Source organism: Bos taurus, chromosome 10 (genome assembly GCF_002263795.3).
Source record: "Bos taurus isolate L1 Dominette 01449 registration number 42190680 breed Hereford chromosome 10, ARS-UCD2.0, whole genome shotgun sequence".
Taxonomy (NCBI): Eukaryota; Metazoa; Chordata; class Mammalia; order Artiodactyla; family Bovidae; genus Bos; species Bos taurus.
In genome coordinates, this window is record NC_037337.1 from 83,374,757 (window position 1) to 83,394,102 (window position 19,346).

Genomic DNA, 19,346 nt, shown 5'->3' on the forward strand with positions numbered 1-19,346 from the left:
TGTGTGTGTGTGTGTACACATTTGTGAAAATCTTCATAATAGAAATGTTTTATAAAAATATGAACTTCAAGAAAATTCCCACCTTTTTGTGACATTTTGTGAAGCTCCAGCTCATAGTTAAGGTCTTCCCAGAGCAGAGCACAATGGTTTCCTGTTGGTAGAGTTTCCACTGGCCTCATCCTCTCCAGGCCTGCCTCCATATTCCTGCCACACTGCTGCCCTCTGCGGGCCCTTAGCATCATGTGTGCCTGAGGTTAAGCTTTCCTCCATGTCCAGCGGGTCCTGGTTGTAAGCTGTCTCTGCTGAACCTTTTCAGGGAGAGATCGGTCTCTTGATTTCAGATGACGTTTAATAAGTGAGTGTTCCTTCTATTCTAAAATTCTTAATGCCTGCTTTTGGCAAGGCAACATGAGTACCCCAAAATGGCATGTAGGGAGATACAAGAGACATAAAACCCTGCCTTTGAGGTTCATGTTATGGGGACGAGGATTCATAGCTTCCCAATGGAGCTGATGCTCTCCTTTTCATTCTCACTTCTCTAACTTCTTCAATTTTCTACTCATGGAGATGCTCTGGGATCTATTTCTGAAACCCCATCCTTTTTATTTACTCTTAGGTTTCATGAATGTGATAGTGGTGAAACATTTGAGAACAAAATGGCTATTTAAGATGGACCAGCTCAAGAAGCAACAGTTAGAACCAGACATGGAACCACGGACTGGTTCTGAATTGGGAAAGGAGTACGTCAAGGCTGTATATTATCACCCTGCTTATTTAACTTATATGCAGAGTACATCATGAGAAATGCTGGGCTGGATGAAGCACAAGCTGGAATCAAAATTGCTGGGAGAATATCAGTAATGTCAGATATGCAGATGACACCACCCTTACGGCAGAAAGTGAAGAAGAACTAAAAAGCCTCTTGATGAAAGTGAAAGAGGAGAGTGAAAAAGCTGGCTTAAAAATCAACATTCAGAAAACGAAGATCATGGCATCCAGTCCCATTACTTCATGGCAAATAGATGGGGAAACAATGGAAACAGTGACAGACTTTATTTTGGGGGGCTCCAAAATCACTGCAGATGGTGACTGCAGCCATGAAATTAAAAGATGCTTGCTCCTTGGAAGAAAAGCTATGACAGACTTAGACAGCATATTAAAAAGCAGAGACATTACTGACAAAGATCCATATAGTCAAAGCTATGGTTTTTCCAGTAGTCATGTATGGATGCAAATTGGACCATAAAGAAAGCTGAGTGCCAAAGAATTGATGCTTTTGAACTGTGGTGTTGGAGAAGACTCTTGAGAGTCCCTTGGACTGCGAGGAGATCCAACCAGTCAATCCTAAAGGAAATCAGTCCTAAATATTCACAGGAAGGACTGATGCTGAAACTGAAGCTCCAATACTTTAGCTACCTGATGTGAAGAGACACCTCATTAGAAAAGAAGGCAGGAGGAAAAGGGGACAACAGAGGATAAGATGGTTGGATGGCATCACCAACTCGATGGACATGAGTTTGAGAAAGCTCCGGGAGTTGGTGATGGACAGGGAAGCCTGGCGTGCTGCAGTCCTTGGGGTTGCAGAGTCAGCCATGACTGAGTGAGCTGAACTGAAAATGGACCAGGAAGAGATAAAGGGCTGGGTATATGTTGCTTCACAAAGAGGCAATGGAATAATTTCTATGATTCCAGAACAAAATAGAAATTGTACCACTAGGTTGACTGGCAAGAGAATGAGGAAGTTTCACTTTCTAGATGAAGAATAAATGGACAAATTCATATCCCCTTAACATTATTAGGTTGTGGAAATTGCCTTGTAGAAAGGAATTTTTGATATGCACTTCATCAAATTTCCCATGGCTTCTGGGTAACTAAAGGGCTTTATGAGCAGGTTGTATTTTCTATGTCCATTCATTCAGGAACAGGTAAAAATACAATTGTTCTGTTATTCATGGCAGATAGAAGCTATCTAATCACTGGAAAAGGTGAGTTTTCATTCCAATCCCAAAGAAAGGCAATGCCAAAGAATGCTCAAACTACCACACAATTGCACTCATCTCACATATTAGTAAAGTAATGCTCAAAATTCTCCAAGCCAGGCTTCAGCAATACATGAACTGTGAACTTCCAGATGTTCAAGCTGGTTTTAGAAAAGGCAGAGGAACCAGAGATCAAATTGCCAACATCTGCTGGATCACCAAAAAAGCAAGAGAGCTCCAGAAAAACATCTATTTCTGCTTTATTGACTATGCCAAAGCCTTTGACTGTGTGCATCACAAAAATCTGCGGAAAATTCTGAAAGAGATAGGAATATCAGACCACCTAACCTGCCTCTTGAGAAACCTGTATGCAGGTCAGGAAGCAACAGTTAGAACTGGACATGGAACAACAGACTGGTTCCAAATAGGAAAAGGAGTACATCAAGGCTGTATATTGTCACCCTGCTTATTTAACTTTTATGCAGAGTACATCATGAGAAACGCTGGGCTGGAAGAAGCACAAGCTGGAATCAAGATTGCTGGGAGAAATATCAATAACCTCAGATATGCAGATGACACTACCCTTATGGCAGAAAGTGAAGAGAACTAAAGAGCCTTTTGATGAAAGTGAAAGAAGAGAGTGAAAAAGTTGGTTTAAAGCTCAACATTCAGAAAACTAAGATCATGACATCTGGTCCTATCACTTCATGGGAAATAGATGGGGAAACAGTGGAAACAGTGGCTGACTTTATTTTTCTGGGCTCCAAAATCACTGCAGATGGTGACTGCAGCCATGAAATTAAAAGACGCTTACTCCTTGGAAGGAAAGTTATGACCAACCTAGATAGCATATTCAAAAGCAGAGACATTACTTTGCCAACAAAGGTTCGTCTAGTCAAGGCTATGGTTTTTCCTGTGGTCATGTATGGATGTGAGAGTTGGGCTATAAAGAAAGCTGAGCACTGAAGAACTGATGCTTTTGAACTGTGTTCTTTGGAGAAAACTCTTGAGAGTTCCTTGGACTGCAAGGAGGTCCAACCAGTCCATCCTAAAGGAGATCAGTCCTGGGTGTTCATTGGTAGGACTGATTTTAAAGCTGAAATTCCAATACTTTGGCCACCTGATGAAAAGACCTGACTCATTTGAAAAGACCCTGATGCTGGGAAAGATTGAGGGCAGGAAGAGAAGGGGATGACAGAGGATGAGATGGTTGGATGGCATCACCGACTCAATGACATGTGTTTGAGTGAACTCCAGGAGTTGGTGATGGACAGGGAGGCCTGGCGTGCTGCACTTCATGGGGGCGCAAAGAGTTGGACACGACTGAGCGACTGAACTGAACTGAATTCCTTTTTACTTATGGAAGTGAGGGGGTACATGTTAAAGATAGAGGGGAACTTTCAGAGATGATCTAATTTACAGTTCTCATTTTATAGACATGAAAACAGAGGTCCTTGTCAGAGTGGGCATTTACCAGATGTCCCATTGCTAATTCAGTTTTAGGCAGGCACTGGAGTTTAGCTATCTTTATAAGTACACTTGAAACATTTTCCAGGATAGATTATGTTTTGGATCATAAAAGATACCCTAACCAGATTAAACAGAGAAGGCAATGGCACCCCACTCCAGTACTCTTGGCTGGAAAATCCCATGGACAGAGGAGCCTGGTAGGCTGCAGTCCATGGGGTCGCTAAGAGTCAGATACGACTGAGCGACTTCACTTTCACTTTTCACTTTCATGCATTGGAGAAGGAAATGGCAACCCACTCCAGTGTTCTTGCCTGGAGAATCCCAAGGACGGGGAAGCCTGGTGGGCTGCCATCTCTGGGGTTGCACAGAGTCAGACACAACTGAAGCGACTTAGCAGCAGCAGCAGCAACCAGATTAAAAGAATTGAAATCATACAAGTACATTCTCTAATCATAATGGGTTTAAAGTAGAAATCAATAATAAAAATTTGAAAAATCCCCAAACATTTGAAAAATCAAACCCTTCTGAATAATCCATGTATCAAGGAACGTCTTAAAGTAGGAAATATTTTAAACTGAATAAAAATGAAAATATAACATATTGAGATTTGTTTAATGCCACTAAAGCAGGAGATAAAGGGAAATTTATAGCATTAAATGCTTATATTAGAAAATAAGTGTTTCAGATGAATAATCTCGACTCCTATCTTAAGGAACTGGGAAAACAACAACAAAATAAACCCAAAGCAAGCATAAGGAAAGAAAGAAAGATAAAAGTAGAAGTTACCTGAAAACAGGACAAAATGAAAAATCAATAAAATAAAAAACCTGGTTTTGATAAATATTCATAAACTTGTGGACAAAGAATGTCACCTGCCATATCAGTAAACAAAAGATATGAGGCCATCAAGCCATCAGCCACTGCAGCCACCCTCAGTCATGCAGCGTGAGGATACTCAGATGGAAGAGCATAGGCTACTGGCCCCAGATAGTTAAGGTGCATTCAAGGGAATCATTTCAATAAATCCAGACTCTTGCTGGGTTTATTTCCCATATAAAGACATTGAGTTCATTAATGTGAGATGTCTGATTTTCCTTAATTAAAAGTAAATGTTTGGACTACCTGGTTTCTGTGCAAAAGCTTCAATATATCCTGATACCTCTCTCACCACTTTGAAACAATACCTCTCAGAGCTATCCGAGAGGCTGTCTCCATCACTTAAGACCTCAGTAAATCCATTGAGTAACACATTAATTTTCAACTTTTATATTGCACATTTTTTTTTTTCCCATCGACAATCTTACAGTAAGACTGCCAAAAGTGATGGGGAAAAAAAGAGGATAATAATCGCTGCCTTTCAGATTTAGCAGTGAAAGTCCTGCATCCCAGGAAACTCCCCATTCATGAGCAATTTGGGATGGTTGGTCACCCTACAACAAATTACCTAGGGATGAAAAAGATATCACTGCAGACCTTGCAAAGAATAAGGGAATACTAAAACAACTCTAGAGATAGAAACTCAACCAATTCAGATGAAATGGACTTTTAATAGTTCTTTGAAAATCACAAATTATAAAAACTCACCCAAAATAAAACAACTTGAATAGCCTGATAAGTACTAAATAGATTGAATTTATAGATAATGAATGACCTTCTGGTAAAAGAAATCTCCAGGCCTAAATAGTTTCACTGGCAAATTTTATCAATCATTTAGAGAAGAAATAGCACCAATTTTATACTCTCTCTTTCAAAAAAAAAAAATTGGAAGGAATATTTCCCATCAATTGTATGATTATTTAATTACTCTGATTTCAAAGCTAGGAAAGAGATTAGAAGAAAACTATAGACCAATATCCCTTATGAACATAGGTGCAAAATTTTCCAGTGAGGTATTATAGAATTAAATCCAGCACATTCTATCTATCCACCACCCATCTGGCTATTTATCTGTCTCATTATGACCAAGTGGATTTTATCCTGGTAATGCAAGAAGACTGATTCAATTTTCAAACAGCAATCAATGTAATCCACCATATTAAAAATATAAAGAAGAAAAACCATATGATCATACAGTCTTTTTTCTTATTTCACTAGCTGAATTTCAGTACCATGTTGACTAGGAATGAGGAGAGTAGATATCCCAGTCTTAGTTCTGATCTTAGAAGGAAAACATTCATTTTTTCACAAGTATGATGTTAGCAGTACAGTTTTTTTCTTATAGCTTTTTCTTATCAGGTTGAAAATATTACTTTCTATTTCTAGTTGATCAAGAATTTGTATCATGATTGAATGCTGCATTTTGTTAAAGTTTTTTTCTTTACCAATTGGTATGATTGTGACTCTTTGTGAGTTCATGGACTGTAGCCTGCCAGGGTCCTCTGTCCATGGAATTTTCCAGGCATGTATACAGGAGCAGATTGCCATGAGCAGGTTGCCATTTCATACTCCAAGGGATCTTCCTGGCCTGGGGATCATACCACATCTCTTGTGCCTCCTACTCTGGTAGGCAGATTCTTTACCACTGTGCCATGACTCCCCGCCAAAAGACAAAGACAGAAAGAAATATTGGTGTACAAATCTAACAAAACATGTAGAGATTTTGTACACTGAAAAACTACAAAACTCATGAAAGAAAAGACCTAAAAAAATGCAGATATAAACCTTGAGTTGGAAATCTCAACATAGTAAAAATGTTAGCTCTCTACAAATTAATGTACAAATATAATTCCAATACAAATTTCATATGAACATTTTGTAGATATGGACAGCTTATTCTAAAACTTATATAGAATGCAAAGAAACTAGTCTAACCAAAACAATTTTTCAAAAGAAATAGTTCAACCCTAAAGACTTCACACAAAAACTACTAGAACTGATCAATGATTTCAGCAAGGTAGCAGGATACAAGATTTCTATAAATCTGTCACATTTCTTAACACTAACAATGAAATATGAGAAAGGGAAAGTTAAAAAAAACTTTTAAAATCACAACCAAAAAAAAAAAATATTTAGGAATAAGCCTAACCTAAGAGGTAACAGAACACAGGCATAACTATAAAACACTGATAAAGGAAACTGAAGATTATCCAAAGATGGAAAGATATTTCATGCTTTTGGATTGGAAAAGTATTGTTAAAATGGCCATACTACACAAAGCAATCTACAGATTTAATGCAATCCTTATCAAGTTACCCATGAAATTTTTCACAGAACTAGAACACATAATCTTAAAATTTATATGGAGCCACAAAAGACCCAGAATTGCTAAAGAAATGCTGAGGAAAATGACAAAACCTGGCAGCATGCCCTCCCAGGCTTCAGGCAGTGCTACAAAATTCTGTAACCAAACAGCATAGTACTGGCCAAAACCAAACGGGATTCAATGCAAGAGAAAGGAGAGACTGGAAACAAACCCATATACCTACAGTTAATTAGTCTTTGACACAAGAAGCAAGAATATACAATGAAGAAAGACAGTCTCTTCAGCAAGTGGTGTTGGGAAAGCTGGACAGCTGCTTGTAAATCAATGAAGTTAGAACACTCCCTCACACCATACACAAAAATAAACTCAAAATGACTTAAAGACTTAAATATAAGACATGATACCATAAAACTCCTAGAAAAGAACTTAGGCAAAACATTCTCTGACATAAATCATGGAAAAAGCAAGAGAGTTCCAGAAAAGCATCTATTTCTGCTTTATTGACTATGCCAAAGCCTTTGACTATGTGGATCACAATAAACTGTGGAAAATTCTGAAAGACATGGGAATACCAGACCACCTGATCTGCCTCTTGAGAAACCTATATGCAGGTCAGGAAGCAACAGTTAGAACTAGACATGGAACAACAGACTGGTTCCAAATAGGAAAAGGAATATATCAAGGCTGTATATTGTCACTCTGCTTATTTAACTTCTATGCAGAGTACATCATGAGAAATGCTGGGCTGGAAGAAGCACAGCTAGAATCAAGATTGTTGGGAGAAATATCAATAATCTCAGATATGCAGATGACACCACCCTTATGGCAGAAAGTGAAGAGGAACTAAAAAGCCTCTTTGCCGGGGTCCAGCCCCGGTGGATCCAGGGAATTCCAAGTGGGGACGGCATCGGTGAACTGGATACAATAGCTTTAATTAAATATTAATTAGAGATATAAAGAGTAATAGAATAAGGATAGCTCAGCAGGAAAATTCAGTGGAGAAAAGAGGCTGAATAACTTGGTTTATGTGGAAAGTTAATAAAATTCCAAGGCAAGGAATTTATGTCACCTAGGTAGGCCGCAGGCATCCTCCCATCCTCCCGAAGGAGAGGAGACACTAAGGCCTCCCTGGTCAGATCTTAGAAGCCCAGGCATAATTAGTAGGCTTGACGAGCCTCCATGCTCCAGATGGGAATTTAGCCAGAAGGTGAGAGAAAGAACAACATGGGGAGACCAAGTTTCAGTGAACAAGGCCCGCACTTTATTTTCCAAAGTAGTTTTTATACCTTAAGTTGTACATAGAGGATAATGGGGGAAGGGGTAGAGTCATGCAAGGACAGCAGTCCTTGATCCTAATCAAAGCCAGGCTATCTTCCAGAAAACTTATCATATGCAAAAGTTTAGGTGATTTACATCATCTTCTGGCCAGGGGGCCTGTCAACATTTTAAGATCCTTTCTTCAGAAAACTTATTTTTCTCTAAAGGTGATTATTCTAAAGTCAGGCACCACCCTTGGAAAGCATTAGATAAAGTTGTATTCCTATAGGGCAAAGGTGTGGTGGGCTATAACAAGAAAAAGAATTAACTCAAGGGTCCAAGGTTACAAACATTAAAGCTACTACTTACATTCCTATACACCAAATATATTAGTCAATACACTGTCAGGGACACAGTAGGTAAGGGATATGGAAACGTAGCAGCAAACATTGGCCCAACAAGTGCAAAACCCTTCACCAATACAATTTCTGATCAATCTTTTAACTGCTCTAAGGAATCTGTATTTAGACAGTTAGAACATCTCATGCCTCTCACGGTTGGGAGGCTCTGAACAATCACATGTGGCCGGAAGAACCTATTCAGGCAGGCTAGAGGACTTCCAAAGGAGTTTGTAGGTTGAAACACTCTTGTCACGCCCAGGAACTTTATTAACTGGAGTTATAAGTTAACTCTTTTTCAGAGAGAGGTGGTGGGGGACAGCCCCCCATAAAGTCAGAGGTGTAGGTGAGAGCACAAAGCAGTAAAGTAGGCAGACTCTGGTTTTGGGGGTAGATGCTCAAGAATTTCCAGGGGGACTCCTGAGGCTCGATCCCACCTTTGTGTATGCCGAGCCTCCTTCCTCATGACCTTTGCCACAGGCGGAGTTCCTCACGCTGGCTCCCGGCACCTCTTGATGAAAGTGAAAGAGGAGAGTGAAAAAGTTGGCTTAGAGCTCAACATTCAGAAAACTAAGATCATGGCATCTGGTTCCATGACTTCATGGGAAATAGATGGGGAAACAGTGGAAACAGTGGCTGACTTTATTTTTCTGGGCTTCAAAATCACTGCAGATGGTGACTGCAGCCATGAAATTAAAAGACGCTTACTCCTTGGAAGGAAAGTTTTGACCAACCTAGATAGTATATTGAAAAGCAGAGACAGTACTTTGCCAACAAAGGTCTGTCTAGTCAAAGCTATGGTTTTTCCTGTGGTCATATATGGATGTGAGAGTTGGACTGTGAAGAAAGCTGAGCGCTGAAGAATTGATGCTTTTGAACTGTGGTGTTGGAGAAGACTCCTGAGAGTCCCTTGGACTGCAAGGAGATCCAACCAGTCCATTCTAAAGAAGATCAGTCCTGGGTGTTCCTTGGAAGGAATGATGCTAAAGCTGAAACTCCAGTACTTTGGTCACCTCATGCGAAGAGTTGACTCATTGGAAAAGACTCTGATGCTGGGAAGGATTGAGGGCAGGAGGAGAAGGGGACGACGGAAGATGAGATGGCTGGATGGCATCACCGACTCGACGGACATGAGTTTGAGTGAACTCCGGGAGCTGGTGATGGACAGGGAGGCCTGGTGTGCTGTGATTCATGGGGTTGCAAAGAGTCGGACATGACTGAGAAACTGAACTGAACTGAATGTTTTCTTATGTCAGTCGCCCAAGGCAATAAAAATAAAAGCAGAAATAAATCAATGGGACCTAAGCAACCTTATAAACAAAGGAAACCACAAATAGAAAAACAACCTATGGACTGGGAGAAAATACTTTTAAGTATTTTTTCTGACAAGGGATTAATTTCCAAAATATACAAACAGCTCATATGGCTCAATAACCAAAAATAAATAAATAAATAAAATAAACAACCTAATCAAAACATGGGCAGAAGACCTAAATAGACAGTTAGATCTCCAAAGACATCCAGATGACCAACAGGCACATGAAAAGATATTCAATACTGCTAATTAGAGAAATGCAAATCAAAACTACAATAAGATACCGTCTCACGTGGGTCAGAATGGTCATCATTAAAATGTCTACAGATAACAAATCCTAGAGAGGGTGTGGAGAAAAGGGAACCTTCCTACACTGTTGGTGGGGAAGTAAATTGATGAAGCCACTATGGAAAACAGTATAGAGGTTACTCAAAAAAACTAAAAATAGAGTTATCATAAGATCCAGCAATCCCATTCCTGGGCATATATCCAGAGAAAACTCTAATTTGAAAATACATGCACCCCAGTGTTCACAGCTACACTATTTACAACAGCCAAGACATGGAGACAAACCACCAACAGATGAATCTATAAGGAAGATGTGGTATACATATACCACAAACAAGAGTCAAGTAATGCCATTTGAAACAACATCAATGGACCTAGAGATTATCATGCTAAGTCAAACAGAGAAAAAAAATATCATATCATTACATGTGGAATCTAAAAAAATGTTACAAATGAACTTATATACAAAACAGAAGCAGACTCACAGACATAGGAATACACTTATGGTTACTGAAGGGGAAAGGTTAAGGGAAAGGATAATTAAGGGAAGGGATAAATTAGTAGTTTCAGATTAGCAGAAGCAAAATACTATATATAAAATGAGAAAAACAACAAGGTCCTACTACATAACACAGAAAACTAGTATATAATATTATAAACTATAGTGGAAAAGAATCTGAAAAATAATATATCTCTGTAACTGAGTCAACTTTGTTCTATACCATATACTACACAACATCGTAAATAAACTATACTTCAGTAAAAGTAAATAAAGTTTGAGGAATCACACTATATTATTCTAAGACTTACTATACAGCTATAGAAATCAAGATAGTGTAGTACTGGTGAAGAGGCGCACAACAGAGCAGTGAGACAGCATAGAGACCAGAAATAGATTTACGCAAATATGATCCACTGATGTTTGAAGAGGTTCAAAGGCAATACTAAGGAGAAAACATCTTGTCAGCAAATAGTGTTGGAACAACTGGATGTCTATGTGCAAAAAAAAAAAAAAAAAAAAACAACCTAACCTTCACACTTGTATGTGTGTGCTCAGTCATTTAGTTGAGTCTGTCACTTTGTGACCCCATGAATTGTAGCCTGCCAAGCTCCTCTCTCCATGGGATTTTTCCAGGCAAGAACACTGGAGTGGGTTGCCATTTCCTACTCCAGGGGTTCTTCCTGACCCTGGGATTGAACCCAACTCTCTTACATCTCCTGCACTGGCAGACAGATTCTTTCCCACTGCACCACATGTGAAGCTCCATAACCTTCACACCTACACAACAATTAAGTCAAATTGATCACAGATCTAAGTGTGAAACATAAAACCATAGAACTTTTATAGGAAAACATTGGAGAAAGTCTTCATGACCTGGGATAGGCAAAGAATCCTGATGTAACACCCAACGCATATACACAATAGAAAATAATGATAAATTAGACTTCAACCAAAAAGTTTTGCTCTAATGTTAACAGAATGAAAATACATACCACACACTAGGGTAAAATATTTGTAAATCACATATAAAGGTCTTGTATGCACAGTGTATAAAAAACAGTCACCCTCATAGGTATTTTCCCTAGAGAAATAAAAACTTTTGTTCATGCAGCTCTATTGAAAGTTGACCAAAGCTGGAAATAACCCATTAAAAGATGGATCACTAACAAACTATGGTATGTCCACACAATTGAATTTTACTCAGCAACAAAAAAGAACTGAATCTACTGATACATGTAACAACCTGCATATTCTTCAAGACATCATGTTAAATCAAAAAAGCCACTATGAAAAGATTATACATTGTATTATTCCATTATATGATATTCTTGAAAGGAGTAAAGCATAGTGACAGAACAGATTACAGGTGGTGTGAAGGTGTGATTACAAAGATAACAGAAGCCACTGTTTTGAGGGTGACAGAACTATTCTGTATCTAGACTGTGGTAGCAGCTACTGAAATCAATATATATGTTAAAATCTATAGAACTGTACGTACATGTTAATTTGAAAAAATAAACATAATAGACATTATTTAATTGCTTCCAATATATAAATTTGGGTAAAACTCAATCTCAAATGCTGAAAAGATTATAGGATTATTAGAGAGGATCATGGCATGCAGTCCCATCACTTCATGGTAAACAATGGAAACAGTGACAGACTTTATTTTTGGGCTCCAAAATCACTGCAGATGGTGACTATTGTCATGAAATTAAAAGACCCTTGCTCCTTGGAAGAAAAGCTACGATCAACCTAGACAGCATATTAAAAAGCAGAGACATTACTTTGCCAACAAAGGTCCATCTAGTCAAGGCTATGCTTTTTCCAGTGGTCATGTATGGATGTGAGAATTGGGCTATAAAGAAAGCCAAGCTCTGAAGAATTGATGCTTTTGAACTGTGGTGTTGGAGAAGACTCGAGAGTCCCTTGGACTGCAAGGAGATCCAACCAGTCCATCCTAAAGGAAATCAGTCCTGAATATTCATTGAAAGGGCTGATGCTGAAGCTGAAACTCCAATACTTTGGCCACCTGATGTGAAGAACTGACTCCTTGGAAAAGACCTTGATGCTGGGAAAGACTGAGGCAGGAGGAGAAGGGGATGACAGGAGGAGATGGTTAGATGGCATCACCAACTCGATAGACATGAGTTTGAGCAAGCTCTGGGAGTTGATGATGGACAGAGAAGCCTGGTGTGCTGCAGTCCATGGGGTCGCAAAGAGTCGGACGTGACTGAGTGACGTAACTGAACTGAGAGAAGAAAGTAGGTGTTAATCACTGTTCAGTTCAGTCACTCAGTCGTGTCCGACTCTTTGCAACCCCATGAATCGCAGCACGCCAGGCCTCCCTGTCCATCACCAACTCCCGGAGTTCACTCAGACTCACGTCCATTGAGTCAGTGATGCCATCCAGCCATCTCATCCTCTGTCGTCCCCTTCTCCTCCTGCCCCCAATCCCTCCCAGCATCAGAGTCTTTTCCAATGAGTCAACTCTTCGCATGAGGTGGCCAAAGTACTGGAGTTGCAGCTTTAGCATCATTCCTTCCAAAGAAATCCCAGGGCTGATCTCCTTCAGAATGGACTGGTTGGATCTCCTTGCAGTCCAAGGGACTCCAACACCACAGTTCAAAAGCATCAGTTCTTCAGTGCTCAGCCTTCTTCACAGTCCAACTCTCACATCCATAAATGACCACAGGAAAAACCGTTAACACCTGTTAAAACAGCCATTTTCTTTAACACATGACACAAGAAAAAGATGGAAAAGAGTAAAGAGTCATTCTAAACTTATTAGAACTCATTGGCATTTTAGTTAGGAGCTGTTTTGACCACCATCATTTAAACACAATAAGGACCTCAGCCTTCTATTTTTCTACTCCTTCATCCTTAGCATACAGTATACATCCTTAGGGTCACCTCCCGGGTCTTAGCTGATGGACTTCCAACCAGTTTGTTTACCTTCCAATGGAACAAGAACGATGAAGGGGAGGATTTGCAAAAACCTTTCAACTGAATCAAGTCCTTTTAATGAGTTTTCTTTGGGGATGCATATATGCTTCCTCTCATTGGCCAGATCTTAGTCACATGGGTAGCCAAATCTGCAAGGAAAGTTGGGAAATGTAGTTTTTTAGCTGGGCCCAATGCAGCCCAGGGTAAGATTAGAGTTGTCACTAGTGAAGGAGGGGAATGGATGTTGGGTACTCTCTGCCCTGGTGTAGCAGTAGGTTCTCCCCATGGGAGTGAGGGTTAATTTGATCATGAGGAAGGGTGGGCAGAAAGGCAGTCTGCAATAGCCCAGAGAAGAAATTGTCTTTCAGGGGGATTATCTGTTTGAACATGAGGCAGAGAACAATGGTGCCTCAGTAAAAACCCCTTTACTGGGAGGACTGTCAATATGACCAAGAGAAGATCCTCTTCAATCTGTCAGAATTTTAGAATAAGAACAGTCTTCTGTTTCTGAAAGCTTCCAGGAAGAATTACAAGTTGTAGCCCCATGTGACTAGGTCTTGCTTGAGTCAAGGACACAAGAGGTTACCTCCTGCCTTGCAGATGAGGTAGGACAACCTAGCAGTCAGGACTAAAGGCTGGGTGGTCACTCAGGATTTGCACACACCAGGGCCAGCATGGGCTTCCAGTAGCTCTACACTGACTCAGTTCAGTGGAATTTGGAACTTCTCTATCATTTCCTCTCCTCTGTGGTGACGCAGCTGGCCTTAGGGAGGGACACAGGCATTTACAGTACTGAACTTTGTTGCTACCTTCCAGGACTCCATTCTTGGGAGTCTGTTAATGCTGTTTCCTGGAAAAGCTGTGTCTCCTGTTTGCATTCTCTTCTCTTCCCCAACTCAGCCTCTCCTTTTCAGTTGTGTCTTTACTTCTAATCTTTTCCCTCCCACTATGCTTTTGTGATGGCAAGTAAAATATGGAAAAATACATGTGTAGTAGGCAGGGTTCTCCAGAGAAACAGAACCAATAGGATATTTATAAATAAATACATATAAATAAATAAATATATTTTAATGTATATAAAATTAGACTTCCCTGGTTGTCATTGGTTAAGAATCCACCTACCAAGGCAGGTGACGTGGGTTCAAGCCCTGGTCTGGAAGATTCCACATACTTTGGGGACTAAGCCGTGTGCCTCAACTACTGAACCTGAGCTCTAGAGCCTGTACTCCACAGGAGAAGCCACTGCAATGAGAAGCCCACACGCCACACCTAGCCAGTAGCCTCTGCTTGCTACAACTAGAGAAAGGCTGCCCACAGCAACAGGGACCCAGTGCAGCCAGAATAAATAAATATTTTAAAAATCTATATATATTAGAAATTGACTCACGTGATTATGCAGGCAAGGAGTCCCATAGCTTGCCATCTGGAAGACAAGGGAAGCCAGTGGTGGAGATCAATCCAAGTCTGAAGGCCTGAGAACCAGGAGCACTGACCTCCAAAAGCAGGAAGAGAGAAATATCTGGGCTCAGGCAGAGAGCAAACTCACCCCTCCTCCACCTTTTGGTCTTTTCCAGGTCCTTAAGAGAATTGATGATGCCCAGCTGTGCTGATGAGGCTACCGGTCTGCCAATTCAGATACTAATCTCTTTCAGAAACACCCTCAAGGATGCACCGAAAAAAATAGTTTTCCCAGCATGCATGGTTACTGCTACCCATAGAAGATGGGGGCCATTAGTTTAGGACAAACAGCACTGCACACTTCAGGTGGCCCAAGTGCCTCAGTGTTTATAAAATTGTAGACAAACTGTTCTAACTTCGAGATCTTTCTTCTTCATCTGATCTGCTAATCCACTGCCCACTACTGTTGCCCAGGTGTAAACCCTTCTTACTCCTTGCTGGGATCATCAGTAACCATTTATCAGGCCTCTTTAGCATCAGGTTTACCAGTCTTTAATTCGTCCCCACTGCTGTTGCCAGCGGAGAAGGCAATGGCACCCCACTCCAATACTCTTGCCTGGAAAATCCCATGGACAGAGGAGCCTGGTGGGCTGCAGTCCATGGGGTCGCTAGAGTTGGACACGACTGAGCGACTTCACTTTCACTTTTCACTTTCACACATTAGAGAAGGAAATGGCAACCCACTCCAGTGTTCTTGCCTGGAGAATCCCAGGGACGAGGAAGCCAGGTGGGCTGCTGTCTATGGGGTCGAACAGAGTCAGACACGACTGAAGCGACTTAGCAGCAGCAGTGGCAGTTACACTCTTTAATTCGTCCCCACTGCTGTTGCCAGTGGTGAAGGCAATGGCACCCCACTCCGGTACTCTTGCCTGGAAAATCCCATGGACAGAGGAGCCTGGTAGGCTGCAGTCCATGGGGTCACTAAGAGTCAGACACGACTGAGCGACTTCATTTTCACTTTCACTTTTCACTTTCGTGCATTGGAGAAGGAAACGGCAACCGACTCCAGTGTTCTTGCCTGGAGAATCCCAAGGACAGGGGAGCCTGGTAGGCTGCCGTCTATGGGGTCGCAAAGAGTCGGACACAACTGAAGCGACTTAGCAGCAGCAGCAGCTGTTGCCAGAGAGATTTTAACACGCGACCAAATTATGCTTAAAATCGTTCAGTAGCAGTATTTCCCAACCAAGGAATGTTGCAAATGTCCTAGGGGGTTATGCCCTTAAAGAATTTTTATTTCCTGTTTCAGATTCTGTTTTTCTGAACTTGAAATATGAAAGTTAGAATTACTTAATTATTTCCACTTGTGAAAGTAGACACATCTGCTCCCCTCTGAGAGGGTGTGCACTGTGGTTAATAAGATGGGAAGAAGGAAAGCTCTCTTGAAGCTAGTATTCTCTAGGATATCAGGGGACCACGGATAGCCACAGTGGGAGTTTTAGCTGGTACACTATTTTAAGTTGTTTGTATTTTTAGTTATATATTTTAAAATTTATACCCATAATGGATTAATGGCTAAAGATGGGAAAAATTTAGGTTCTCATGTCAAAATGCAACAAATGAATTAAAAAAAAAACCCCATAAAAAGACATTCTGTAAATCTCTTCAAGATGATTTCATCAGATATAGAAGTTTCAGTAATATAACAACACTTGTTATATAGCATATCAAAGGTTTTCTGATACTTGTAACTGTTACATGTAATCTTGTGTCTAGTTTACTTGGTATAAAGATCATTAATACCTACAAAGTGTTCTTGGTTAGAAGACCTGGGAAAGGGCAGCCTGAAGCCCTTTCCTAATTTCACCATTTAGAAACAAACATGAATGTTTCAAAAATAAACCAGTTGATTTTTTTTTCATAGCAAAGGCAAGCATTCCAACATTAGGTCATGAAAGCAGTTTTAATCTATTTTTGCTACTGTAAAATGTAGTCAAAATCATTCTATATTAGGTGTGCTCAATCTCAAAATACACCCACAATACAAGATATTAATGGTAAATGTACTGGTCAAGAAATTGTACTTTTACTTACATAATTAACAAGGTAAATTAAGAAGCAGGTGTTGCCTATTAGTGGAACAAAGAAGAAACTTATCCTCTTAAATATTATTAGACAGTTATTAAAAGTGACTCTTGTAATATAGTCTGTAATCTACTGCCCTAAAACTATTTTTTAACTCAAAAATATTTTTTCTTTATCTTATGCCATGTGTAAATGACATTAGATTTTTAAAATCCTCCAAGAGAATTACAAGCTTATCTATTTGAGAGGCATTCAAGGGTCATAACTAGACCTTTTAGTATGACACACTAGCCTTCTGAGACTTGGTTGATAACATTCCTGCCACTCACCAATGCATACTACCTCTTGGCTAATCTCAAACCATAGGAAGTTCTCCCAAACATGTCCTCAAATTCTGGGTTTTTGCATGTGCTTCTTTCTGCCTGAAATGCTCTTCCATCATTGTTGAACCATTTTTGAACCAAAAGAAGCATTTCTTACCTAATCCTTGAGATCAATTTATCTCTAAACATTTCCCTTTCTGAAAGCCAGGAAGAGTTAGGTGTCACTTTCTGTGTTTCCAAACCGTCCTTTTCATAATTCATATAATTATCAGGAAGTTTTGTAAGTAGTTGAGTAATTTTCTGTCTCTCCCACTAGACTATGAGTTCTTGGTGGTGGGGTTTTTGTCTTATTCATGTTTACATCCCCTGGGCACAAAAATTTGACTCTCAATAAGTGTTTAAAATGATGTTTCATAAGGTGACCCCCATCAAGAAAAGGCTTAACTATATTTTTAAAATAATGTTTAGAAAACTGGAAAGTATAAACTGTATTTTGAAAAAAAAAAGTCTCAGATGACTGAAACAGAAACAAAAATGTTGATATTTACAAAGGTGCCCTCTCAAATCTTCAGGGCACTGAGCTTTTTGCAGCTCAGTCCCTAAGGGATCCTGGGTACACAGGCTGTGCTTAGAATCACCCCTTTTTTTCCCCACATGAGCTCAGCTGTGTCTATCTGATGGATGTGTCCCAGGTTGGTCCTTTTATCCCTTACACTGGCTTTTACTTTCTTTTGGAGTGGGCCCTATCGCTGCGGTGAATGAGGTAAAGGCAGAAAAGGACAAAGGAGCCGGCTGTTATTGTCATGTTATTTTAGTGTCTCACGAGGAAAGAGGCCCTCAGAGGAGTGAATCCCTGTATGTAAGCACGAGAGATAACACTTAATTTCATTTCAGAGAAATCCTGAGAAAAAACTATAGGAAAGCAGTGGTGTATTCTCTCTTTCTAGGCCAGGAATCAAGAAGATGCACTTGAAAGCCTCCTCATTCCTCATAAATCAGGGCCAGGTGGATCTGCTGGGCGTCCTCTATACCTGAAGACTGTCAGGAAACCTCTAATTAATATTCTGAAGGTGCTCTAATTCTTTTTTGGAATCTTGTTTGAGCAAAACCCGAAGGATGAGGAAACAGAAGTCTTCCGAGTGTACCTTCTCTGTTCGAAAGGGCACCAGTGCATTCTGCCAGCTTCACTCTAACACTTCCCTGAAGGGGTGCAGGTTAAGTGGGGTGCCCTTGTACCTTCCAAGAGAGTTCAATTATTTAACCCAGGGGCAGGTAATTTGGCTTTAGGCAGTTGGAACAAAAGCAATCTGATCGGAGGTAATTTGGCCAGTAAGATAACTTTGGCAAAAAATGAACGCTTCTTGACCATTGGTTTTTCATGTATTAATCATTCTGGCAGACTAGGAGGGAGGTCTTGCAACCCTTAATGTATTGTTGGCACAGTTTTTTGGTCTCCTCTCCCTGTCTTTTTTAAGTGCAGTAAGTTTTTTTTTTCTTATTCTTTGGATATTTTATTTTGGAATTAATTTTCAAAAATTTATTCCAGCTTTGCACTGTATATGATAATGAAAGATTAGAAACATTTTAAACGCCTAGTGAAAGAAAAGTAGTTGAAATAAACTCCATGTCCAACAATAGGTGGATTGCTTAAACATGTTACAGTATATTTCAAAGGAGTATGAAAATCCCCAATGATCCCCCAAATTAGCTATTTTTCAGGACTCAGATTCTTATAAAAAAGACATATGGACACACACAGGAAAAAATCTGGAAGTTGTATGCTTTGGTGATTGCTTCTAATAGGTAGATTTATATGGGAATACTTTACAGTTGCCTTTCTATTTTTTCTTTTTAATGAATGGCTGTTGCCTTTTTAATATGAAAAATAATTTGAGAAACTTTCTTAATAAAATAAACTATAAGGATGACCTGGAATTTTTGTGCTTTGGGGCTGTGATGGAGACTTGCAGCTGGCTACATCGTCATCAGGTTATTTGAGGCAGCAGTGCACTCAGCCAGCGGGCTGCCTCTCCCAGCCTCCCCTGTAGCTGCACGGGCCTTGGGACTGGGTTTTGACCTCAGCAGAGGGCCTACGTGATCTTTCCAGAACATCTCCTTAAAAGGGGTGGAGCGGGCCTTTGGCCTTCCCATCTTCTGTCCTCTGCCTGAACTTGAATATGATGGTT